This window comes from Eschrichtius robustus, chromosome 7 (assembly GCF_028021215.1).
Source record: "Eschrichtius robustus isolate mEscRob2 chromosome 7, mEscRob2.pri, whole genome shotgun sequence".
NCBI lineage: Eukaryota > Metazoa > Chordata > Mammalia > Artiodactyla > Eschrichtiidae > Eschrichtius > Eschrichtius robustus.
In genome coordinates this window covers 6,699,435-6,726,402 of record NC_090830.1, presented here as the reverse complement: position 1 = coordinate 6,726,402, position 26,968 = coordinate 6,699,435, and the positions used below count along the sequence as shown (strand labels likewise).

General features: G+C 41.8%; 1 protein-coding gene across 3 annotated transcripts in view; it reads left to right on the top strand.

The window, feature by feature from the left end:
- Positions 1 to 26,968, top strand: part of CHRM3 (cholinergic receptor muscarinic 3) — a 513,002-nt gene that overhangs the window by 382,226 nt on the left and 103,808 nt on the right. The window lies entirely within an intron of this gene.

Here is a 26,968-nt window from a genome sequence, read left to right as displayed (position 1 = left end):
AAGCCAATGTGTACCTTGCAAGAAATGAAATGTGTACTTTCTCCTCCGATTACCTGCTGTCAATTGTTTAGGTCAGAACATTTTTCTTTTCTGTACAGCCCATATTTCTGAATGGAAAATATAGAGATTGCAGTAAAATAAATGATACTCCAGCTATTAGCTGTAACATTTCTGTTAGGAGACAATACGGAATGCACAGTAAAATAAATGGTAGGCTAACTATTTCCTATAATGATGGTGTGTGCATGGCTGGGGGAACACCTCACAAGTGTAGCAAACACCTTAGCATGACCTTGAGTTTTGTCTCACCACTTATTAGCTTGTTCCTTTTTTGTCATTTTCCCCTGGGCTGACCTCTCATTTGTATTAGATTTATTGTGTGACCATCATATAAATCAAACAGATATATCTATAACATGCAATATTTCAGACGTTAGAGCCAAAGGGGTGGTAACCAAGAATCTGCTATATGCAGTCTGTGTTTTGTTTTAATTAGTGTCACTTGGGCACTTGATACCTAATCTCTCTGTGTTTTTATTCTCCTAGCAGTAAAATATGGGAGTTGGGCTCTACGAATTTGGAGGTTTGTTTCAGCTCTAACGTGGTAGTTTTAATTACCACCCTCTGAGCAAACAGTAGTGTTTGTTTATTAATTTGCACATTTTATAAGATATGAAGCCACTTCTAATATGAAGCAAGTATTTGATAATACATTGCTATGTCTCCATTTCATCATTTTTCTCTTTCATTCTATATTTTCAAGATGTTTCTGTTTATATCAATGAAATTAGTAGCTCTTTTAATTAATTTTTATTTATTTATTTTTGGCTGTGTTGGGTCTTCGTTTCTGTGAGGGCTTTTTCCAGTTGCGGCAAGCGGGGGCCACTCTTCATCGCAGTGCGGGCCTCTCACTATCGCAGGCTCTCTTGTTGCGGAGCACAGGCGCCAGACGCGCAGGCTCAGTAGTTGTGGCTCACGGGCCTAGTCGCTCCGCGGCATGTGGGATCTTCCCAGACCAGGGCTCGAACCCGTGTCCCCTGCATTAGCAGGCAGATTCTCAACCACTGTGCCACCAGGGAAGCCCCCTAGTAGCTCTTTTAAACAGCAGAATGGCCCCTGTGTTGGCCAGATAACAGTACTTAACTTGTTATCACATCTCTGTAAATATCTAGTACTGGACAATTTCCAAAGTTGTTTATATTATCCATACATGAGGACAGGTTATTCATCTACTCATTAACTCACATTTGCAAACTAACTCTTGATGTTCCAAATCCTTACAATATTATACTGGTTATTCTTAAGAGGGTACAATCATCTTTAATTATTTAATTATTTTGTACTCTTTGTATGAAAAACAATTAAGTATCAGTATCTTCACTGTGGTAACCAGGTTTTTTTTAAACCTCAAATTAAGGAAATATTGGCTTCTCTGGTGTTAACTTATCCAAAGTCCTTTGATTTCATGAGTAGCATTTTGAAAATGAGCTGGCATAAAAAATAGGGGGAGAATAAGGAATATTTTTATTGATGATCTTTTAAGAGTAATTTTACTGAAGTAGATGGGTTTAATGAATATTTTTATTGAGGAACCTTAAGAGTAATTTTTCTTGAGATCCTCCAAGAGAATATATGCCTTTGACTAAAGTGGCTTGAATTTTTGTTCACCAGTGGAGTTGAATTGCATCACGAGTGACTGGTACAAGTACTGGTCAGTTCAACCCCTTATGCTGTGAGTTAGCACATCGTTGTCTCAGAGGGTGTGTTTTGATTAATCGTTTCTGAAGCTGATCTCCTGCCTGCTGTCTGAGTTGGCTCTCTTCCAGTCCTTGTAAATTGTCCAAGTACATGCCGATCGGAGTCAGGCAGGAGAATAAAGATAAAAGCCTTTCTGTTAACTTCTTCATTTGTTTCCACCTTCTATAAAGTGCTTTATTAATCTGTGGTAATAATGGACTCCTTGAGTGGATTTACTATAGCCTCAGAAATTGGGAAAACATTGAAAGAGTCACAGTTTTTACTGAAAGTTGATCGTCCTTGTGTTTTCAAGAACAGCTTTTTTTTTTTTTTTTTTTTCAGATTTAGAAGGATCGCATTTTGAATAACTGAAAATTTTTGTTTGCTTAGCTGGCAGCACATTAGATCCGACCAATTTGTCTTAGCTTATTTATACTCAACTCAGACTATCATTTCCACACGATGAGGTATCAGGGGAGTTTATGCTGATATTTTTATGTTGACTGTGTTCAGTGACATTTACATTCTAGCCTGGGGAACATAAAAGAGATATTTCTTGGAGTCTTCTGGCAACACCTATTTTTTAAGTTCATCAAAAAATGCAAATGCTGAAAATCCTATTGCTATGATAGTTAGTTTTACGACATCTGTTAATATTACTACTGCTTTGAACAAATGTATATTAAATATGCACCTGGATGGAACCTCATCTTTTTTGAAGAACATCTAAAGTTACACATATATGTGTTGGCGTTTTGATGTTTTCCTCCTTTCTCTATACTGTACTCTATTTTTTCCATTAGAATTGAAGAAATAAAAATAGAATAAGATGAAGTAAGAAGGAAGGCAGTCACAGGGGATTAAAAAAAAAAAAAAAGGAACTGGAAAACAGTGATTTTTACCTGTATGTCACAGGGGAAAGAAAATCACATTTTTAAGAGGTACAGGGGTCTCAAAATGAACAGACATCACAAAAGGTCCTTGCAGATAGGCAGAGTTTCAGTGTAACTTTCCAATTATTTCATAAATAGTGAATGGAGACTGGAAATCAGTTGTGTGGGTTCCATGTACATTTTGGTGTAATTAGCTATTCACTTTAGGCTCTTGTGGCCACTGGCAGATGTCCGTGAGAGATCACTTGGATGATCCACCTCTCAGAGGCTTTCTCTGCGTTGCTGAAAGGCATGCTCCCATTGTCTCTCCTTGGCATCCACCACGTCATACTGTAGAATATTTCATTTGCTATTGTTTGTAAATGAAGTAAATGAATTCATCAACTATATGAACATTTCCTCTCAACATCACACTAATAGTTTTTGCAATGAAAATAAGACAAAAGACCTGAATTGTTCCCAAAATAATTGGTTTAAAAATATGAAATGGTTAGGCCTGTTTGAAGGAATACCTCAACTGTATGATAGAAACCACTTTATTTAGTGGATGGCTGTTTTCAGTGTGTAGTGTGCAAAACAGCAGTAGCAGCTTGTGTGATATGCCTCATTCCTTCCCCTGTGGGATCTATTTCCTTTTGCTATACAGCATTTTAAAAGTTCTATGTTCAGCACAGTGGTCGTCTAAGAGTGTAGCAACTAGGGCACATATAACAAATTGCTTCCTTGATTCTATGCCTGATGCACACTTCAAAATTAAAAGGTCCAAACCCCAATTCCATATTCCCATAGCCCCAAACCTGCACCTCTGTCTTTTGACAGCTCTTTTTTTTTCCATTTGCTCAGGTCTACAACTTTGGGGTTATCCTTGCTTTTGTCTTTCTCCCCTATTGCTGTTGGCTCTATCTTTAAAAAAACAGACAAAAAAACCCCCCATAATATCCAGCCAGTTCTACCAGCCCCTCACTTTTTCCCAGTCCAATTCACCCCCAACTCTCATCTGAGTTATTTTAATCATCTCTCACTACACTCCCTGCTTCCATCTTTGAATACACAAGTTTTCCCAGCATATTCTCAACGTGGCAGTCAGCACGATTCTTACACTTACATCCATTACATTCCCAGCACTCTTATTCAAAACTCTATACTGGCTTCTTCTCTTATCCAGAGTAAAATCCAAAATCTTTGCTGGCACCTGAGCCCCAGATGATCTGCTCCCCAGTGCTTCTCCAGTGTCACCTCCCACCACCATCCCCTTCCCTCTCTGCCTGGCCCACACTGGCTTCATCACTGTGTCCCCTGTATGGCACACTACTCTTTGGGGGGCACCTGGAATACCTTTCCTGCAGTTGTCCTCATGCCTTGCTGTCTCTTCCTTTAGACCTCTGTTCAATATCAGGCTGTCAGAGAGGCCCCCTTGAACAACCCTAAATAAATAGCCATCCTCTACAATCATGTCATTTCCTTCCTACTGACTTTTATTTATGTTCCTTCATGGTGCTTATTACCACATGAGATATATATATATATATATTTTATTGGTCAGGTCCCCCTTCTATTCCAGAATAGAAGCTTCTTGATGGCAAAGCTGTTTGTAGACTTCTCTATTCCTAGCACATAGAACAGTGCCTGGCACACAGCGGATACTCCATAAATATTTGCTGAATGAGTGAGTGATACAAGGCAGAAATCTCACCCTTCACAATGTCAAATGTTGCTCAGTGCTGCACTGTCTTGGGGAGAGAAATAACTCTGTGAAATACCAAAGAGCAAAGACTACTTTGCAAATCTTAACTGGCACACATCAGTAGGAAGAGAGGGGTTGTTATAGGCTTAGAAGTCTTTGAAGGCTTCATGGCGCAGATAAGACCAGGACTCAGCCTGGGATGATGGGTAGTGTTTAGAGTTAGATGCAAGTAAATGGAGAGATTGCCAATCATATGCAAATGCCAGGGAGACAGTGGGAGATTCATTATTGGATTCTGGGGAATAAAAACCTCAGATGCTGATACCTATATTCTAGAGGTATTTTCAGCGAAGTATCATTTGAAGCTGTTGGAGTGGATGAGTATCTAAAAATGAGAGTATAGCTGGAAGAAGGCAGAGACTGGACCTCAGGAAGTGGCTGCGTTTAACAGATAGGGTGAGGGGTAAAGCCGTTAAAGGCAAAACGGAAGAGAAGGCCAGATATGTTGAAAAGAAGCCAAAAAATGAGGTTCCAAAGGAAGATAAGACATTGAAAGACAAAAATGTTTCAAATATTGAGGCAAAGTCTAGTAGAAGAAGAGCTTTTGAAAGGCCATTGGGCTTGAAACTTAAGAGGTCATGGGTAGACTTTGTGCCATGTAAGTGATGGGAAGGGATGCAGGCTGGATGGAATGAGCTTCAAAGTGAGCACGTGGGAAAGCAGGGCAGCTGGTACGGATAACAGGCTCAGGAAGTTAGGCAGGAAAAGGACCAAGATATAAACGTGATCAAGGAGCAGGGCCAGAGGTGAGGGATCTGCTGTTCCGGTGCACACGAGATAAGCCCTCCTTTCCCTGCCTATGCCCAGGACAGAGGAACCACGTCTCAGAATCCCTCAGCCCACCCTCTTAGATAACCCACCGGTTCTGTTGTTATCTGCCCATGCCACAGAGGACACCTTGTCACCTTGTCCCTTTTGTTGACCCAGGTCCATTTGTAGACATTAGGAGAAACAGTCATATTGGACTTGCATTGACTTTTCTGCCTTAGCTTTTTCTGCCTTGACCATCTTTTCTAACAGTGCACATCTTATTGTCTTCAGGTGAAAATGCCGCTCGGCGCAGCCCTGTCTTGGGGAGAAAATAAGAGCTCTGTAAAATACAGAAAAGCGTTCATTCCCTTGCAGCTTTCAACGAACCCATGAATTATTAGCAACAGAGTCAAATGAGCACATGTCAGAAGCTTAGACCGCCAACAGGCGTCTGCAATGCACACACAATTCGTTATGCACCCTAAGAGTTGCCGCAGGAAAACTGCTTATTGCTGGTCTTGTTAAAATGGATTTTTATTTCTTCTTCATACCAGGTCATTTATTTTTTTTTTCAACACTAATGATATGTGTAGGAACGTAAGCATAATATACGAGAATGCTGAGGAATTTTTTAATAGGGCTGGATATAGGTAGGGAGGTGGAGAAGGGAATAGATGGAAAGAGGATTATATGGTCATTTTTCTAAGATTTCCAGGTAAAGAGCACCAGTCTCCTTTATTTGCACTTCTCTTTTACGTGGGCGGTCTCTAAAGAATAGCTGAGTAAATTTCTAATGGAGCAGATGACAAGTTCCTGTGGGACCAGCTCATTGCTGCTCCCTGGTTTCCAGCTAGAAAACCCTCAAGAGAAGGGGGACATATCACTGTCATCTCTGTGTTCCTCTCAGCTTTTAGCACAATGTCAGGCTCCCATTAGATGCTCAATGACTGTTTGCTGATTTCTCCATCTTCATCACAGTAGGTTAGAGCCTGTAGTTCCTTGGAGATCATCAAGTTCATTGCTTCTCAGTGTTAACACGCATACTAACCACCCAGGGATCTTTATAATATGCAGCTCTGCTCCTGTGGGTCTGCAGTGAGGCCTGATTGTGCATTTCCCACCAGCTCCTAGCGGTGCTTCAACCACACTTTGCGTAGCAGGGATCTGGTGGAATGCATTTCCCAGGGCCCCCCCTCCGCCGCCCCGCCGCCTACCTCTGTGGGTGGGCTGAGGGGACCCAGAGCCAGAAGATGATCAAAGTTCTTCTTCATGAAATGTCGAAGGTGATTGAAGAGAATTTGAGCTCTGATTTTTTTTAAATATTTAGATAAAGATTTAATATGAAGCAGAATATAAAATGTGATTAAGGAAATTTGTAAAAAATAAAAATGTAAACTGTTATAAAAATGTAAGACAAATGGAAGGGATTTTTTTGCAGTTGAAAATTCCCTCTTCAGTTTATACTCCCGGTTGGCCTCCAGGGGATGCATTCTGATCAGATGCTCTTAAGGGTACTACTTTAGTGGAAAAGTTTCAGAAGCACTAACGTAGTACCGATGAGGAAATGGGGACCTGGGGAGGTTCAAATAGCTAGTTAGTCTAATAATAACTAACTTTTAAAAATTTATTTGTTTTTTTAATTTAAGTATAGTTGATTTACAATGTTGTGTTAATTCCTGCTGTACAGCAAAGTGATAGATATATATATATAGATATATATATATATATAGATAGATAGATAGATAGATATAGATAGATATAGATATATATAGATATTCTTTTTTATATTCTTTTCTGTTATGGTTTATCCCAGGATATTGAATATAGTTCCCTGTGCTATACAATAGGACCTTGTTGTTTATCCATTCTATATAATAATCACTAACTTTTACTGGGCTCTTACTATGAGCAAGGCGTGGTGCACAAAACATATATCATCACATTTAATATCAGGCTAATTTTCTCAAGTCCATATCACTGTTGTTTCCATTTGGATCTGAGGAAACTGAGGCTTCGAGGAGCTGGGTAGTTTGCCCCAGAAGTTACCTGAAAGTCCCTGCTGTCAAGTACAGAGTTTCAGATCCTCCTGAAGTGAGAAGGCCTGGGGCTGGAACCAGACTATATCACTTCTGTCCAGGACTCCACGGAGAAGCTGGGCTAAACCAGGACGAGGCACCCGGCAGCCCTCAGTGTTTCCAAGGAGTGCCTTTGGTGATTATGGAAATGTGTCTCGTATGAATCGGGGTATTTATTCCTTCCTTGTTTCTTTCATGATAACAGTAAGCAGATTAACTAGGTTTTCTGTTCAGTCACTGAGCCCCGGTTCTAGGCTCAGAGAAAACCAATAGTTTCTCACTAATGTGTACTTTTCCTGCCAAGCAGCCATCGGAGTTAAAGGAAAAGAGTGTCTATAATGAGCTTCTATAAATTGCATTACTAGGTGACAGTTAATGGCTTTCATTCCTTACACAAATGGGATTAAAAAGAGTAGTGCCCGGAGTGCTGTAAAGAGGGACTGCTCCGCTTCTCTGCATTTCAACTCAGCATTCTGGAAGCTATCCAGACAAATCTTCTGGATTTTTCCATGCTTGTGATACTACACCTTCCATGTTTGTGATAGCAAATATGCACTGAGCTCATCATGGGATGAGGCTAAACGTGCCTGCTGCCCCCAGATCTCCCTGGTGACCAAGGGCGGGTGCAGCAGGCGCTTCAGCCCCAGTGGCAGGTCTGTTTTTCTTGTTCATTATGGCTCTCCGTCCTATAAAAATAGACCAAATTTTTCCTCTTCCCTCTAATGAATCCCTGACATTTCCAAACGTGAGAAACACTGGGTCATTTCCATGAAGTGAGATTTTTGTGGAGGTTTCAGTTTGAATAAAGCCAAGACGCTTTGAAATTATACAGTCTGACATTGCCGAGATCATCTGTAGATCCCAGGGTAAGTAGAAACCCTGAGGTTTTGTATCTCTCCCCTTAAACTATTAAACACGCGCTAAAGAAAAAATATGATTCTGAACCACACGATATCATCATTTTGAAACTTATTTCATACTGACGGCTGAGAATATGTGAAAATTTAACACAGCTCGTTAAGCAAGAAATACAACAGGAGCTGAAACGCCACACGGCAAGGCAGTTCAGAACACTTCCACGCCTGTGAATTACATGCTAAAGACTCCATCCAGTGGCTTAGCGGTGCCCTCTGTTTATCAGCGGCAGTAAGCAGTGCCTAGCCTTTGTGAGAGTGAGAAGCTGAGGGACCCAGGACTCGCTCTATATGTAAATGGCATGTGTAGTCAGCTCTAAATCTTAATTTGAGGTTTGATTGAGAGGCGCAGGGAAATATCTCCTCTAACGAAGCCTAAAAGCCACCATATGCACACTATGATTCCTGCTAAACCTGGCCATACTCTTCCCATTGTCTTTACGATACAAATATCCCTGGGGAAAATGATAGATTAAGTTCCTCACATCACAGTGTGAAGACATTTTTTTTAAGGTTTTTGTGGTGTGGACCATTTTTAAAGTCTTTATTGAATTTGTTACACTATTGCTTCTGTTTTATGTTTTGGTTTTTTGGTCCCGAGGCATGTGGGATCTTTTAGCTCCCCAACCAGGGATCGAAGCCACGACCCCCTGCATTGGAAGGCAAAGTCTTAAGCACTGGACCGCCAGGGATGTCCCTGGAGATATTTTTAGAGTCTTCCTTCAGAGCGTAGCAGGGGGGAAAGCTGTATTTTTCCCTAATGCACGGGGACACAAGGTCTTACCTTGTTGGAAGTTTGGGGTCGGGTAAGTATCCTTTGTGCCGGGCCATTTTGATATAGTCTGTTATTACAACACAAAGCCTAACACATGGCAGCAAATTCAGACAACACTTTCCTTAAAGCATATCCTGCAGGTGAACTTGATACATATTTGCTTATCACTTATTCACTTGGCTATAGTGGGGAACACAGAAAGAATAAAGTACTTAAAAAACACAGGGCATGCATCTTCGTCATCACATGCCTTTCAAAACCGTGAGTCAGTTTTCCAAATCCTTTTTATTTTTTTATTTTTTTTAACATCTTTATTGGAGTATAACTGCTTTACAGTGGTGTGTTAGTTTCTGCTGTATAACAAAGTGAGTCAGCTATATGTATACATATATCCCCATATCCCCTCCCTCTTGCGTCTCCCACCCACCCTTCCTATCCCACCCCTCTAGGTGGTCACAAAGCACCGAGCGGATCTCCCTGTGCGATGCGGCTGCTTCCCACTAGCTGTTGACTTTACATTTGGTAGTGTGTATATGTCCATGCGACTCTCTCACTTCGTCCCAGCTTACCCTTCTCCCTCCCCGTGTCCTCAGGTCCATTCTCTACATCTCCATCTTTATTCCTGTCCTACCATACAGTACATTTCCCGGAGAGCATGGTGTATCACCACATTAGGCAAGAATCCTGGGAAATGTTTTCCTTTTTTATCAGCTGGAGCCGATTCAAAGAGCTTTGAATTTCAAGAGGTGACCGGTTTCTCTACCCATCCTCACTGTGATCATTTCACTGTCAAATTTAATTATGGATTAAATTCTTAAAGATCAACTTTTTTTTCTTAGTATGAATTTTCTAGTTAGCCGCTAAGATAAAATCTGAAAGGCATATGGTAGGTAATCACGGTTAACAAGTTAAATGATGCGGGCCAGCTAAGGGTATGTACCACGTGGCCAAGCAGAGCGGACCTCTCATCAAGTGACGCAGAAAAGCAGGGCACCAGCTCTCCCTTTCAGAGCTGTCTATTGGAGCTCCCAGTAAGTGCCTTAAGTCACAATGGCATTTGTCTGAATTTAACTCTGCTGTGGTAGCCCTGGGTACAGCAGCAGACAGACTGGTATCTTGCCATTGTCAGACTTGCCAGATTTGCCAACCAAACCAATTTACTTTATAAACTATGATGAATCGAGGATTTATAGTCTCCAAGAGCAGTAGACGTTATGCTAATGGGAGAGAGGCAGCCTTCCCCTTCTCGGGGAACATTTATCTCTCCTGGGTGATGACAGCTTTATGATTTTACTGAGAAAACCCATGGAAGGTGCTTTTACAAAATCGACCGTCTTTTGAGATATTGCCAAAGGCCAAGGGCAATGGCACAGGAAAAGAGGAACCACGTTATGAAGCAGAAGCTTAATAAAACTCGGCAGTGAAAAACGAGATGTCATAACCATGAGGGGAAATTGACTTTCTTTCACTTGATCCATCCCATCCCATTGCATCCTCACATGTTATCCATTGCATTTCTTTATTCATAATGGACCACAATGGGGAAGTTATTCGTCCTGTGGTAGAGACCTGTGCGTTTGCTGTTTGACATGCTCTCCTGGGAAATTCTCAAAGTTAGGGGCCTTTGAGCTGCATTGTTCCTACTTGGCACAGGTAGAGGGGCTACCCCACCACTTCTTACTGCTGGAAGTCTTATCCTCGTTTCAATCAGAACTGCCTTTTGTTTTGAAGGGAGTTTGTTTTGCAGTCAGGTGTCTAAGGGAAACAGGCTGATGGTGACCCTGACTCCCACAGCATCGTTCCTGTACATCACGTGGTCCACAGGGCATGTGCAAGTTCATCCCCAAATCCTATGACTCAGCTTGAGTGAACTGCAGTCCTTTCCTCCTAACTGGGGCCGAGGAGGCAGCAGAAGACAGAGCTCCATCATTCTTCAAAATCTTCTTCCCTAGCTGCTCACATTGATCCTTTTTCTTTCTGTGTCACTTTGCTCTCATATGTTTTCCTCTTGATTTCTCTCTGGCTGTGACTTGTGCAAACTCTTTTCTTCTCCTTGATCATATCCTTGTACTAATATTTCTACTATTTCATTTCTTCTCATTCTTCCCAAAGATTATTAAGTCATTTCCATCTCCTGTTCCTCCACTGTCCTAAAGTCATCCTCTGCTCAGTTCCTTCCCTCTTGCATTATTTCCCTTCTAGACCTAAAGTAAGTCATAATGATGAGAGTAGTAATTATTGCATGTTGAAGCTGCTGTGTTTCAGGACACACTGGGCTACACACTTCACATTTGGCATCTCAATTAATCCCTGCAAATGAGAGGGTGGTATCATGCCCTTTTAATTGATGAGAATCAATGAGGTTCATAACAGTGATTAGTTGGCAGAGCTGCTGGCCCAGCGCAGTTTATCTGACTCCTGGTGTACAAAAAAAAAAAAGCCATAGCTTGCTTAATGATGAGCTATAACTCATAGGCCTCAGGTGAATTTGAACAAATATCTACACCCTTTCACTCAGGGTATTCATTGACCTGTATCCATTGATGCAGATAAATTCCTTTTCCTGCAAACCTATCAATAATTATATACTGAATATTTAGCTTAAGAAATTCATAAATTGAGGTATGATAGGTAGACATAGTGGAGGACCAGGAGGAGGAAGAGGAGAGGAAAGGACCACAGAAGCAGCTGAAAGAGAAAAAAACTTAAGAGCTGGCTTGTCTATACTTTTAAAGCCTCTGCTCCAGCTAAGCTCTCCAGGAATCTGGGGCCATGTTGGAAGGTGAGATGAGGAGTCAGAGCCTCAAAGTGGTGGGATTTCATCTTGGTCGCACTCGCCCCTTTCCCATAAAACTGAAGGATGTTTCTTCCTGCCGAGGAGAAAACTGCAAATATATCTTGCAACTGTAAAATTGGTTTACCTAAGTATAAAAACTCACAAGGTTGGTTTTCAGTCAAAACGTACAGCATGCACATGATGTACCAACCCAACTAGTGAGGACCAGGTGCCTTTCTGGGCTCTCTTCCCCTCTATCTGTAATATCACCACCAAATCCATCATGAAATCATTAACTAGGTAAAAGGAAGAGGGGAATGGGGTATGAAGCAGGATAAGCATTAATGGAAAAAAAGCACCTGGGTTTGAGTCCAAGCCCCATCACTCCTATCACTTCATACATATATTGAGATCTGTTACATGTTTTGAATAATGGGAGTACTAGTGCCATATATCCTGTCCTATTATTGTCAGAGCTAAATGGACTAGGGTACTTTAAAATGCTTCGTGAAATGTAAAACACTCTCCAAGGAAGGGAATAATTAGCATCATCATTTTTATTATTATTTACTATACTAACTTCAAAGCACGTGATTTCCCTTACTGGTTAATTCTAAAGAGGTTTGCTTCCAATGTTTTTTTCCAGCGTCTTAATAAATGGTATTTCAGTACTACGTTTTTTTAAAAAACAGGATCTCTCCTGAGTTTGTTTTGTATTTTGAAAGCTTTTGATTCCTTGGGCCAAGATATCAAGGAATCCAGCCTGCCCAGACACCTTTGACACAGCTCCACATAAAGCCCCTACCCTGCTCCTGTCTGCAGGTTCCTGGGAGAGGTTCTGGGATGGAACGAGCCCTCGGCTGCCAGCCTCCAATTCAGTTAGCAGCTTTTGCCCAGCTTCGAGCAGCCATCTAATGAATAAGAGACCTGAAAGAAAATCTCAGATCTCAGAACTTCTGCTCTTCCAGTGTCCTGACTGCTTGCTTAAAATGGCCTTGGCCTCATTCACTTAAAAAAAAAAACAAAAAAAAAAACACTTGTGCACAGGTGTTAAGCAGGGCCCTGCAGTATGGGTTGGAGTTACACCCCACATACACATCTGTGGGCCTCCAGAGATTATAATTGTTGAGTTCATCAGGAGTAAGTGGGCATGCTTAGCAAGAAAATAGGATTGACTGCAGGAATTAAGCTGACAGCAGTAAGTGAATTAGTGGGCCAGATGCATCAGGCCTACAAAGTAAGGGCATGTAGCGTTGCAGGTCACATGACCTTGAGTGTGCCCACACGCCATAGGGCCAGGCTTCCTCTGAGAAATGGGCCATTACTGTGTTCACATATATCATAGAAAACAAATACATAGCTGCATGCTATCTCCACTTCTAAAAAAATTAGACAAATTTTAACTTTCTTTTCGTGGTTCAGAATAGGCAGGGGTTCTTTTGGTTGGTTGGTTTGTTTGTTTTAACTTGAAGTATAGTTGATTTACAATTTTATGTTAGTTTCCGGTGTACAACATAATGATTCAATATTTTTATAGCTTATGCTCAATTTAAAGTTATTATAAAATACTGGCTAGATTCCCTGTGCTATATAATATATCCTTGTAGCCTATTTATTTTATACACAGTAGTTTGTACCTCTTTAATCTCCTACCCCTATCTTGCCTGTCTCCCCACTGGTAACCAACCACTAGTTTGTTCTCTATATCTGTAAGCAGACTAGGCAATTTTGGCAAGGAAAGTTAATCGCTGAAAGAAAAGCTAGATATACAAGGTATCTAGAAATATTAGATGTACTTCCGTTATCTTTCAAGATGTGAAGATAATAGTTCAAGGAAGAACCAGAAAGAAGCATGTATTCTGTCATCTCTCCATAGGCTGCTCCCTGGTCAGAGAATATTCCAAATGGCTGTGGCTCCACATGACTTTTGATGGTGATGATAATGAAAATTCCCGTTAATGCAGTTTCTTTATTTGAGGTTAGTATTAGATGACTGTGTCTAGCAAAGTCTCAGGATTTGACTAACACATCCATCTGCAGGTTTTAGTTGCTAACACGATGAAAATATAAGAAAAGAAGCAAAAGTCTTATTTCGGTAGAAGATCATGTGACCTTTTTAATCTTTAAAAATGTAGTTCCTTTTTGTTCTTTAGAGAAAGAAAAGTAGCTCCAACTCCCTAATACCTCGTTGTAAATAATTATTCTTCTGGCCTTTTTATTAGTGGGTTTTAGTTTAGAGTTTTATGGCAAGAATAATGTTTATAGGTTGGCACACCCTAAAAAAAATCACCTTGTTAAAAATTGTCCTACCATTTAAATATCATCATTTTGGCAGTGAATACCTTCCAAACTTCTCCTTCTCAATTGTGGGCATTAAGCCCATAAATAGGAATGCTAGAGGGGGAGAAAAGGGAGTCTCTTCCAGGAGAAGAAAAGCCTTGGAGAAGTGAATGGAAAATGTTGCCTCTGTTTAGCATGAATGAGCCTGGGATTTAAATAACATTCTTCAGGCCAGATAAATAGTTTTTCTTTGGCTTAGTAATCATGCATGGCATTCAAATATTTAAGTGAAATGTTTTCTGGCTTTCCTCACTTCCTCTTTGATCTTTACGTGCCCTGTTGTATTTTAGCTCATCAGCTTCACCAAATAAAAACTCTAATTTATTCCTTTTAGTACGTGTAACAGAGGCAAATTTGCTGTAAGACATTGGAAATACACATAATCAAGTTTTTTGCTTTATACACATATATCCCTAAATGCTGAAATACACCAGGATAATTAAAGTAGTCGCTGCTTGATGGCTGCATCATGAGAGATTATGATCTCATTTATTCTTTTCTTTGCTCTCTTTTCAAGCTGTTCCACAATGACTATGCATTACATTTATTTTAAAATGAAGATGTTTTTAAAGAGAACTATTCCAAAATTTATTTGAATTCTTTGTCAGTAAACTTCATTTTGAGACACTGGTTATTTTGGAGTTTTGGGGGATTTTTTCTTTTGTTTTTAATTTTTATTGGAGTATAGTTGATTTACAGTATTGTGTTCGTTTCAGGTGTACAGCAAAGTGAATCACTTATTCATATGTCCACTCTTTTTTAGATTCTTTTCTCATATAGGCCATTACACAGTATTGAGTAGAGTTCCCTGTGCTATACAGTAGGTCCTTATTAGTTATCTGTTTTATATATAGTAATGTGTATATGTCAATCCCAATCTCCCAATTTATCCCCCCCCCCATTACCCCCTGGTAGCCATAAGTTTGTTTTCTACATCTGTAGCTCTACTTCTTTTTTGTAGATAAGTTCAGTTGTACCATTTTTTTAGATTCCACATATAAGCGGGATCATATAATATTTGTCTTTCTCAAGACACTGGTTATTTTGACCCAGATCTGAATAGCCCCAAAGTCCAGTTGCAGCCAAGCTCCTCTGAAGTATTTACTGCATGGGAGTTCGATAAAGACAACCTTACAGAATGTATGCACGCATCTTGACAAGTCATATCTGAAATCAGATGAGCAAAAAGGAATTGCAAGTCTATTTTGTGTCTCTCCCTTTGTGTGACCGTCAGGCAAGGTAAATCATTACAGCCCTGATCACTCAATAGAATGCTAGGTTATTTTATGGGCAGGATTAATCTGCACCAGAGAAGGTGGGAATTCATGTTGGGCATTCAAAAAAAGGGAGACAAATAGAGTTTGCCCTAGAATCGTGCTATGGGTAAGGAGACAACCTCATGCTGCCTTTATTACATGCTATGTGAACTATTTTCACTCTTATACAGGTGATCTTTTCTAGGTCTAATGATATATCAAATCTGGAGGATAAAAAAGTCTGTTACTTGTCACCCGGAAAGGGCCTGGTGATAATCTTTGCTGTGTCCATAGGGCTGATTAATCAAGTGTGACAAGACTGTCACCCCTTCTGTTTCCTAAAACTCAAAATGGATCATGAAGAAAGAATCAGGGCGAACCACTGATTTTCTTCATAACCTTTAACTGTACATAGACTCTGTATAAGCCTTTCGGACAATTGCCTAAAGTATTTGCATTTCCTAGAAATAGACTAAAAAGAATTAATCAGCTCTTCTATAAAACCCAACACAGATGACTGCTCGTGTTGATGCAGTGGACAGGCAGTTATTGAAAAGGCTTATTTATAATACTGTCTTTTCCTATCAGTAGTACCTTGACAAGCTACCAGTGAAGCATTGCATGTTAATCTTTACAAAAGCAGGAAATAAGGAAGTCGGAACCAGGGGTCTGTGACTCTGAAGTCTATTTTTTTTTCTCCAAATGGCTTAGAAAGATCAGCTTTTGAACCCAAAAGATTTCAGCTTGGAAGCCAGTGTGAACCCGCCCGCTTTGTCCCGTCCCTCCCCCAACACTGTCCCTTCCCAGGAGTACATCTTGGGCCCACTTGTTGTTTTTCCTTTTTGCTTCAGCAAAGCCTCCTTTTGCCCTTTCAGCTGAGCTGATTTGCCACATGAGAAGATAAGGAAGCCACACACTTCTCCACATAGGCGGTAGACAGACTCAGGAAAGGCCAAGGCAGCGTCTGCTCAGCCAAGGAGGAGCGGGTATTTGTGGCCATTGCAGTTTTCAGTCTCGGGATTTTCAATCTCGGGACTCGCAAAGGTTCCTCCTCTGCCTTGAGATGCAGTGTATTCTCAGGAGACCCACGTGTGGAATGTGACCACCGTTAGCGTTGTGTTTATCAGCGTGGGCCAAGCTTAGGGGACCCGAGATGATCTGTGTGCTTCCGCTGTCAGAATGTAATGACTCTTCTTCCAAATATCCTTTAGCAATCCCTGGGGCTGGGGTGAAATGCCAGCTGTGAGGTAATCCTCACCAAAAAGGGATCTGTGCTGCTTTGCATTCCCAGGCTATGAAAGGGATGCCGGAGAACTTGAGGGCCCACTTGGCTGTCCTGCTGAAGCTCTGATGAAGAGCCCACAGACACCTGGGGACCAAGTCACAGCCCGCTTCCCCATGGCCCTGGGGACCGCGCCGCTGGTATTCCAGAGGAAAGCTAGGCTAGCCCTGGGAAATGTCGACTTCCTCCTGTGAGATCAAAAAAAGGCCCTGCCAGGGGAACACATCCCAAGATCTTCAAGGGGAATGCACCTGAAGGACTGGGAAGGGGGAGGATTTCCAAATTATGTGCTTGGGATCCCAGAATTTAAACCTGTGCCACGTACTTCAAATGTTATTTTCCTGGAATTGATTGGAAGTTTTGTTTCCCAGTAGCCTATCATAGAGGGCCAAGTGATAAATGTTAAATTTCAGAGTACTTGCAATTATCAGTAGTGTGTCCTTGGCCAAGTCCAAAGACACGTTGATCATTTGCTAGTAAGAGCTAACAAATGGGGCTGGACTACCAAGTTGTGATTAAACACTGCCACCTGCTTATCAGCCCTTTGAGGCTAAGGAAAATAGTTGTCCTCATTTCACCTTTCATACGTTGTAATATTGCCCTGGTAGCATTTCTGAAAATGGCCATCTGTAAGTGTAAAATTCACTGCTGAGTACCTGTACCTGTGTGTGGTTCTAACTGAGCCATGGTTTCCAAGATATCCTTAGAATCATCCTAAGTTTTGCTTCTAAGAGCATAGAGCAACCTTGATATCTTACATATTCGGGGCATAAGAATACTCAATATATACGTGTGAATTTGTAAAGCGTCTCCTCTCTTTTAAAGCAAGACACAGTTTATGGATTTGCACTTGCCCATGATTTGACTTTGTTGGTAAAAGCCATCCTGATTGCCAAGTCTGGATAACATTTCAGGGTATCACTGAGAATGCTCTGTCTGTGAACTGTAAGGCCCTGCCTTTTGTGTTTCCCAGGTCGTCTGTGATTAGATTTATTTTAGCAATTATGCTGTGGCCGCTCATCTGGCAAGTGATAGCACGCTGACCACAGGACCTATTGTCTCGCATTCAGGCCATCCAAGACCACTGTGGAAATTATCTTCTTTGCCAGCCGCTTTGATCTGGTCACTCTGGCACTGAAAGCTTCTGGCTGTTTCCTAAAGCCCTTCCCATTAGCCTCAGCCTCCTCACTCTGGTTGCTGCAGCTTGGCCCTCCCCTAACCACAGATTTTCCCCTGATCTCCTGTCACCTCCTTTGCTTCAGCCAAAGAAAGCTATTCTCAGATTCTTTTGACACAATCTGACATTTTTGATACCTTGATTTCACTAGCACAGTTTACCGAAATAGAACGAGGATACATAAACCAAAGTCTATAAGGCATGTGTTAGTTCCGTTGGCTTCCTAACCTTTAGAAGTTAGGAAAGGATACAAGAGAATGAGACCTGCCTGTTGAGTCATGCTTTGCATCTTTTACATGGTTATCAGGCATTTAATGTCAAAGTCACTCTAGGAGAAATTTCAAGAGGGAGAAGGAACTGTTCCATGTTATTTTAATCACACTTTAAGGATGTTTTAAACCCAATTAAAAAACATGATAAAAGAAACAGAATTTATAGCATCAAAAAGTATCACAGGTGAGGAGGCAACCAAAATGAATAGAAGGTAAAGCTATTCAGTGACCAACGGATAAATTTTGCAAGTGAGCAGCATGGAATGAAGTACAAGGCACAGAATGTGGATTAAATGACTTTTTAAGGCCACCTTCATTTATACATTCATTCACTTATTTGATAAAATATATCAAGAGCCTGATATGTGTCAGGTGGAATCCAAAAAATAAAAAATATTGTCTCTACCCTGCAAAACTAACAACACAAGTTACAGTTATAGGAAAGCGAGACATATAAGATACAGTGGGGAGAGAAACAACAGTGGGTTCCCCATGTAAGCCCTTTAAGTCTACTTATTTTAAATACTCTTTTAAAATTCATGATTTATACTAAGAAAATTTATGGACAAGTTTTATAGTAATACTAGTCTCTTTGCAGTTGTATCTATTTACTATTTTTCAGTCCATTTCTTAGACCTTTGGATATCAGTCGTGTAGAGAGTACACCTAGGATTCATGTGTGAACCTGAAACCATGGCTACCAACTCAGCAGCAGAGATCCTGGGATCAACACCAGAAGCAAAGCTGGGTTTCGTTTCAATCATGCATGAACTGGCTGATTGCCACCATCCTGGGGAAGGATTTTTGTCCCCTTGGGGAGTCTTTTGCTATAATCTAGTATCTGGTAGAAAACATCACTTGTCTTAGAGGAAAGATGATCTGGTCCTGCCATTATGATGACTCTCCAGCAGTGAGATGGGAGGTGAGATGGGAGGTGAGATGGGAGGTCCTATCCAGTGGTGTTGGTGATTGCTGAGCAACGGAGCCTGGGTCTCATTGAGGCATTCCCAGAACTGATGGTGAAACTTGGGGGAATTCCCTTAACCACTTGTTTGAATCTCCCCTACCAAACGGAGAATATTCCCGTAAACATGTATGTGTTTACTTATAAGATGTACGTGGTAGGGCTTCCCAGAAACTATAGAATATGTTGTTAAACATTTCACATGCATCAAGTCCTTTTGCATTGCCCGCCTATGTGACCTTGGGGACTTAACTGCTATGCTGCCATTACTTCATTTAGTTGGGATTTCTCAGTGCCTTCCCCTCCATTTGGAGTAAGACTGGGAAGTAGGAGATAAGCTGTTCGCTGAAGCAGTTGAGAAAGTGAATATTTGCCAAAATTAGTTCATGGAGAAAAGGTTTCTTGATCAAACAAGTGTTTGAAGTTCTGGTTAGTCTAAGTTAGATTTTTTTCTCACACCGCCCACCCCACCTTTTTAAGTGTAGGTTGTACTTCTTAGGACCATTAGTATACTATAGTGGGCATCCTTTGCTAAATTCATTTTTTAATTGAAGTGTAGTTGATTTACAATGTCGTGTTTCAGGTGTACAGCACAGTGATTTGGATATATATATATATATATATATATATATATATATATATATATATATATATATACACATATATATATATATACATACACTACCCCTCTTTCCTCTTTGGTAACCATATGTCTGTTTTCTGTGTCTGTGGGTCTGTTTCTGTTTTGTAAGTTCATTTGTATCATTTTTTTAAGATTCCATATGTAAGTGGTATCATATGATATTTGTCTTTCTCTGTCTGGCTTATTTCACTTAGTATGATAATCTCCAGGTCCAGCCATGTTGCTGCAAATGGCATTATTTCATTCTTTTTTATGGCTGCGTAATAATTTTTAAATTTGTATGGAAACACAAAAGACCTCGAATAGCCAAAGCAGTCTTGAGAAAGAAGAAATGGAGCTGGAGGAATCAGGCTCCCTGGCTTCAGACTATACTACAAAGCTCAGTAGTCAAGACAGTATGGTACTGGCACAAAAACAGACATATAGATCAATGGAACAGGATGGAAAGCCCAGAGATACACCCACACACCCATGGTCAATTAATCCATGACAGAGGAGTCAAGAATATACAATGGAGGAAAGACAGTCTGCAATAAATGGTGCTGGGAAAGCTAAATTCATTTTTTTAAAGAAAATTTCATGGAACTAGTTTTCTGCAGAAGCTTCTTTAGGAAGTAGTGGAGTAACAGACCAATGTATCTCCTTCTAAAACCTGCCTTCTTTCCACTGTGAAGTAAAGGCAACATTCACACATAGAGTTGTAGGACGGCCTTCCCAGTGACAGAGTTCTTTGCTTTTATTCACACCCAACTTCACAATAATCCTGTGAAAGTTATTAACTTGCCTTAGGAAAAAAACGGATGAAATAATCTCAAAAGGCCAATTTGAGATTTTTTTTGGTTGTTTAAATCCAAATTTAAATGAAAGATTATAATCACTTTAGGTGCTCATTGTCTAGAAGTGAAATGTTAAATATCAAAGTGAGAATGAAGTTCAGTATGTGGTTTCTTTCTCTCTCTCGCTCGCTCTCTCTCACTCTTTTTCTCTCTTTCTCTTTCTGATTCTTTCTCTCCTTCTTTCATTCTCTCTCCCTTTCTCTTTCTCTCTCTCTCCCTCTCAGTATCACAAAATGCATATGGATTATCTAAGTCTTGCGCATGGGATTTAAGCAAGGCACCGTAGAGTTTATCTGATGTTATTTCTCGGCAAACTTAGCCTTCCCTGCTTTACAGTGTTGGCTGCTTCTCCTCTTAGTCACTCATAAGAGAAATAGTCTTGAGTCACATCAAAGCCGCCTGGGCCTGGAGACAAATATAATGTGAATTTCAGAGGCACACAAAACTTCCTTTCCCTCCCCCAACCCCAACCGGGGGGTAATGCACCTGTTTTCCTTTCACCTGTGGTAACTACCACGTGTACCTGCTGGCACCTTCAGCATTATGGATATCAGTGAAATTGCCTGTAATGCTGATTCTGTCATCCCAGGGATGAGGCACGCTGATGAGTGGCTGAGCTTGGGAGAAAGAGGGTCGACAGAAGGCAGCACGCAGAAGTGCTATAAATGAGGCATTGTGTTTCAGCCCAGCAAGTGGTTTCTGAGGGTGACTCAGTCGGCCTCAGGGATAGGAACAGGATTTTGGCTCCTCCTGATTCTTTTCTTTTTATTATTATTTTATTTTATTGAAGTATAGTTGATTTACAATGTTGTGTTAATTTCTGCTGTACAGCAAAAGTGATTCAGTTATACATATATATGTGCTTTTTCGTATTCTTTTCCATTATGGTTTATCAAAGGATATTGAATGTAGTTCCCTGTGCTATACAGTACGATCTTGTTGTTTATCCATTCTATATATAATAGTTTGTATCTGCTAACCCCAAACTCCCAATCCATCCCTCCTCCAACCCCCTCCCCCTTGGCAACCACAAGTCTGTTCTCTATGTCTGTGGATCTGTTTCTGTTTCACAGATAAGTTCATTTGTCATATTTTAGATTCCACATATAAGTGATATCATATGGTATTTGTCTTTCTCTTTCTGACTTATTGATACTTGACTCAGTATGATCATGTCTAGGCCCATCCATGTTGCTACAAATGGTATTACTTCATTCTTTTTTATGGCTGAGTAGTATTCCATTGTATGTATTTACCACATCTTCTTTTTTTAAAATTTTATTTATTTTTGGCTGCATTGGGTCTTTGTTGCGGCGTGCGGGCTTCTCATTGCGGTGGCTTCTCCTGTTGTGGATCACAGACTTTAGGCATGGGGCTTCACTAGTTGTGGCTCACAGGCTTAGTTGCTCCGTGGCATGTCGAATCTTCCCAGACCAGGGCTCGAACCCGTGTCCCCAGCATTGGCAGGTGGATTCTTAATCACTGTGCCACCAGGGAAGTCCCTACCACATCTTCTTTATCTATTCATCTGTCGATGGACATTTAGGTAGCTTCCATGTCTCGGCTATTGTAAATAGTGGTGCTGTGAACATAGGGGTTCATGTATCTTTTCAAATCATAATTTTGTCCAGATATATGCCCAGAAGTGGGATTGCTGGATCATATGGCAACTCTGTTTTTAGTTTTTTGAACCTCTTGATCCTTCATGTTACTGTGTACTTGCTTTTCTTTCTCTTTCCTCTGGCAAACCACCCATCGATCCCTTTTATACATTTTAGCACCTTATCATGTTATCAGAAGGCAGAGATAAAGTCAGTTTTGCCAATCGAAGGCCACAGAAAAGGGTTCATGAATAAAATTGAAAGTAGCTGTGTTGATTTATGTATACCGTCCTCTGTACTGTCATCGCAAATCAGAGCATACTCACTTTCAGGACTCACCCAGGCAAGGGAATATGTGACTTGGAACTACATTTCAACTCTCTTCACTTTGTTTTGTGGAAATTTTTTCTTCCATTTCTTTTTTTTTTTAAATTAATTTATTTATTTTTATTTTTGGCTGTGCTGGGTCTTCGTTGCTGCGCGCAGGCTTTTCTGTAGTTGCGGCGAGCGGGGGCTACTCTTAGTTGCAGTGTGCAGGCTTCTCATTGCAGTGGCTTATCTTGTTGCAAAGCACAGGCTCTAGGCACGTAGGCTTCAGTAGTTGTGGCACATGGGCTCAGTAGTTGTGGCTCGTGGGCTCTAGAGTGCAGGCTCAGTAGTTGTGACACATGGGCTTAGTTGCTCCGCGGCATGTGGGATCTTCCGGGACCAGGGCTCGAACCCATGTCCCCTGCATTGGCAGGCGGATTCTTAACCTCTGTGCCAGCAGGGAAGTCCCTTTTCCTCCATTTTTAAGCAAGTTTCTTTGTTTGTAAAATGAAGAGATTTGTCTAAAACATTCTAAGAGCCCTCCTGCCTTGTTGTCTGATTCCACATACTATGCATAAGTCCATATCTTCATTGAAATGGTACTTATTTCAAAACTTATAGTAATTAAACCCAATAATATAATACAGTCTTTCTGAAAGCTTAAATCTTTGAGAAAAACTAATTTGAAAAGTGGAAGGAAGTGAGCTTGTAGACCCAAGTATAAAGAAAATGCCAGAATATTTGCCACCAGGTAGGCCTAGCTCAACTTACAGGCAATTAAATCAACTGTTATTTGAACATTGAACAGAGGTAAATTGACTTCAGGAGGAGGAGGGAGACATTTTCATCTTGAAACCTGTATTTGATCTTGAGGCACACGCTGCCTGGGTCTCCTGCTACACCTTTGGTCTGGGTCTTATGTATCTCTGAATTGCACTCTTAATTGACTCTTCTCCAGATGAATGATGTGTAGTGACAGCACTTCAGCAAAATCAATGTGGCACTTTTATCTCAATGACAAATTGGACAGTAGGTCATTACAGTTCATCAGACATCAATACATTTCATTCTGGCTGGCCTTTTTTTTTCTTTTTGGCTATGAGTCATTTAGGAAGCCAAAAGAAAGAAACAAACAAACAAAAACAACAAAAAAGGGGCTTCCCTGTGGCGCGGTGGTTAAGAATCCGCCTGCCAGTGCAGGGGACATGGGTTTGAGCCCTGGTCCCGGAAGATCCCACATGCCGCGGAGCAACTAAGCCCGTGCGCCACAACTACTGAGCCTGTGCTCTAGAGCCCACATGCCACAACTACTGAGCCTCCGTGCCACAACTACTGAGCCTCCGTGCCACAACTACTGAAGCCCGTGCACCTAGAGCCCATGCTCCACAACAAGAGAAGCCACTGCAATGAGAAGCCTGCGCGCCACAACGAAGAGTAGGCCCCACTCGCCACGAGTAGAGAAAGCCCGCACGCAGCAACGAAGACCCAATGCAGCCAAAAATAAACAAATAAATTAAGTACTTTTAAAAAAAGAAAAGAAAAATGACGACAACAACAACAAAAAAAAACAAAGCCAGGCTTCTAGTCAGCTTTCTCCCCTCAGACTCTCCTCCCAGTGTTGTATATCCAGAGGATTCACCCACCAGTTGATGCCATCTGGATGCTCTCATAGCTGGCAGAGCCACAGGGCTGCATAGAAGCTTCTAGAAGGCAGAAAAGGCTGCACTTCAGCATGATTGATGTCTGCTGCTACCCATTCCCATGAGGCTGATTCAGGCTAAGGGAATGTGTTTGCCTTGCTTCAAAGAGATGGTCTTTCCTAATACAGTCTTGCTTTACTACTCCAGCAGGAATGCTCCTTTTTTTTTTTTTAATCCACATAATCCTGTTTTCCTGAGCAGAATTATTAATAACTTCCAAGAATTCCCTCACTAATCCCACAGAGAGTCTATAAGTAAGATCTATAGTGAATGACACTGTTTGAAGGAAGGCAAACTGAGACACAGGTGGAGGAAGAAAAAGAGTCAATGTCAGCCTTTCTGATACCAAGCTCGGAACTTTGCTGGCCATGCCTGCCTGCCCCTCTCCTGGTCCGGGAAGTACAGAGCAAGGTGGATTTCTTCAGGAAGTCACCAGGAGGTGGAATTTAGTGGTTAAGAACAGGGGAGGGAGTCCACCTGGGCTCAAACCTTGGCCCCTTTACTGGCTGTGTGACCTGAGAAACAACATCCAGCCTCTCTGTGCCTCACTTTCTTTATCTATAAACTTAGGGATATTAGTACAGGTTTCAAAAAGCACTTGTGAGGATAGATGAGGTGATGTATGCCAAAAGCTTTGCAGAATACTTGGACATAGAAAGTGCCGCCTAAGAGTTTGCTGCACTCGTGACCCTCTCTAGGGAGCCAGGAATGCCCATCACGGAAGCTCCCTGTTCAATCCTGGAGACCTACTTAAATCCAGGCTAGCTCTTCGTTCAAGGTCTCCTTCCCTGAGTCTTTGCAGAACAGCCTTTATCTCCTTACTTTCCCCTTCCTAACAGGGGTTTCTCAGTCAGTTCGATGTGAGTCATATTCTCTAATGGTCCCCTCCCCAGAACTGCCAAAATTTTCAAGATAGGACGCAGCCCCACTGAAATCGTCATGGGCCAGAGCTCCCCCTGGGTCCTTGGGACCACCTAGAGTCTTTCAAAGGCATGTAGAAGCCTCCCACGGGCTGCTGGGGGCACTGCCTTTGGCTTCCTCTGCCTTAACTTTCCCCCACCTCCTCCCAGCTGATGCCTCCCCCAAACACACAAGCACTCACATGCACAACCTCCACCCTCACCCCCAACAAACCCACTACTCCACCCACTGGCTTCCACAAGCTCGCACCGACTTCTAAGCTCAGATCTTTAGATCATAAAGAGATCCCCCCCTCTCCGGACTCAGGGAACTGCAATTCAGTCAAAAAATGAGCTCCACTGTTCCCGTGCCCCTTCCCTGTTCAAATGTCAAGAGACACTTACTTGCCATGGAGCATTAGAGACATGGCTTTCTTTTTCTGAGCCTGTTTCTGCATGCATGAAACGGAGATCATAAAGCCTGCTTCACGCAGAGGTTTTGAGAATTAAATGAACTAATAGTACCTGCGGTGTCTGCCACACTGTCTCTGTCTCCTCTGATGGCCACCACAGACTGGGTGACTTAGGCTGCAGTCATGTGTTCTCTCACATGTCTCAGGAGGACAAGTTCAAAATCAAGATGCCAACAGAGTTGGTCTCGGGTGAGATCTCCCTTCCTGGTTTGCAGGTAGCTACCTGCGCATCATATCCTCACTGCCCTTTCCTCTGCGCATGCCTAGAGAGAGATCCCTGGTGTCCCTTCTGGATTAGGGGCCTACCCTTATGACCTTATCTAACTTTAATTACCTCTTTAAATGTACTGTCTCCAAATATGGTCCCTTTGGGGGTTAGGGCTTCAATGTAAGAATGGGGGGGCAGCGTGGATACACATTTCAGCTTATAGCACACGTCATAGTAAATGATATTCACTCTCGCCCTTCCTGTGCTCCTCCCACCCCCTGGCAACCCCTTAGTTTCCAATTATTAAATCAAATGTATGTGTCCCTCTTGTCCTAGAGTCCTGCCTCACATGTAATCCGTTGACTGAGAGCCACAGTCCTGCATCATGCCTATGGCCAGACTCCCAATGGCCAGGGTCCTCTGTGCTCCTGAGAGCACCTCATGTTGTAGGGATGTCAGTCATCCTCTCTGCCACCCACCACTCAGCGCACCTGCCTGACCGGAGCCTGCGGCCAAGCTGAGTAGCAGTGCCCCTGTGGGAGATCTGCCCTCCAACCAGTGTCACCTGGAATAACGGAGGCTGGTGGGCATGGATCCCACAGTTGCAGGTGTGCATCTTAGGTCCCCTCTGAGAGGCACATGGTCAGTTACTTCATCATATGCATGGGAAGGGTTTGGGTCAACACTTTCCACAGTTACATTTGTAATATTTCTAGAAATCAGCTATCATCTTGGGACCTGTGGTTCCTTCGGAGGGAGAAGAGTAGCAAACAGATGGATCTACAATCCCTTCCTAGCGCAGCCTGCATTTGACCTCAATTTTCTACTATTTTCTGGCCGTGTTGAGAAAGATAGTTAAAGGCATTGAGCTGCATATATACTCATTTAAAGGATCGGGGAAAGTTGATTGGAAAGTTAAATGCATGTACAAAAGCCTGTAGAAAAGATAAGTGTGAAGATTAAAGTCATTAAGATGACTGTGGGAAGTATTTGCTGTGTTGAAGTGTTCATTGAAGAAACGTGTATGGAAGAAATCTCACTGAAGCCGTGTTACCGTGAGCTCTGACATATGTCAGGCTGCTAAATCGGTATACCATCATCCTGTGAATGTGTTGTTTACAGTAAAGCTTGAAGTACAGAGCAGGCTAGAGGTGTCTAAGAGCTGTTTTGCCCTGCCAGTCATCTTCTGGTTCTCATAAATGAAGAGGCTCTGTGACTGATCTGGGGTCCCCTACTCCCCTCCGACCCTGGTCCCCACCCTTTTCACAGTTCATTTCTAGACACAGTCTCAGGAGCTGCCCCAGAGACAGCTACCTGCCCCTGTGCCCATAGGGCATCCAGGAC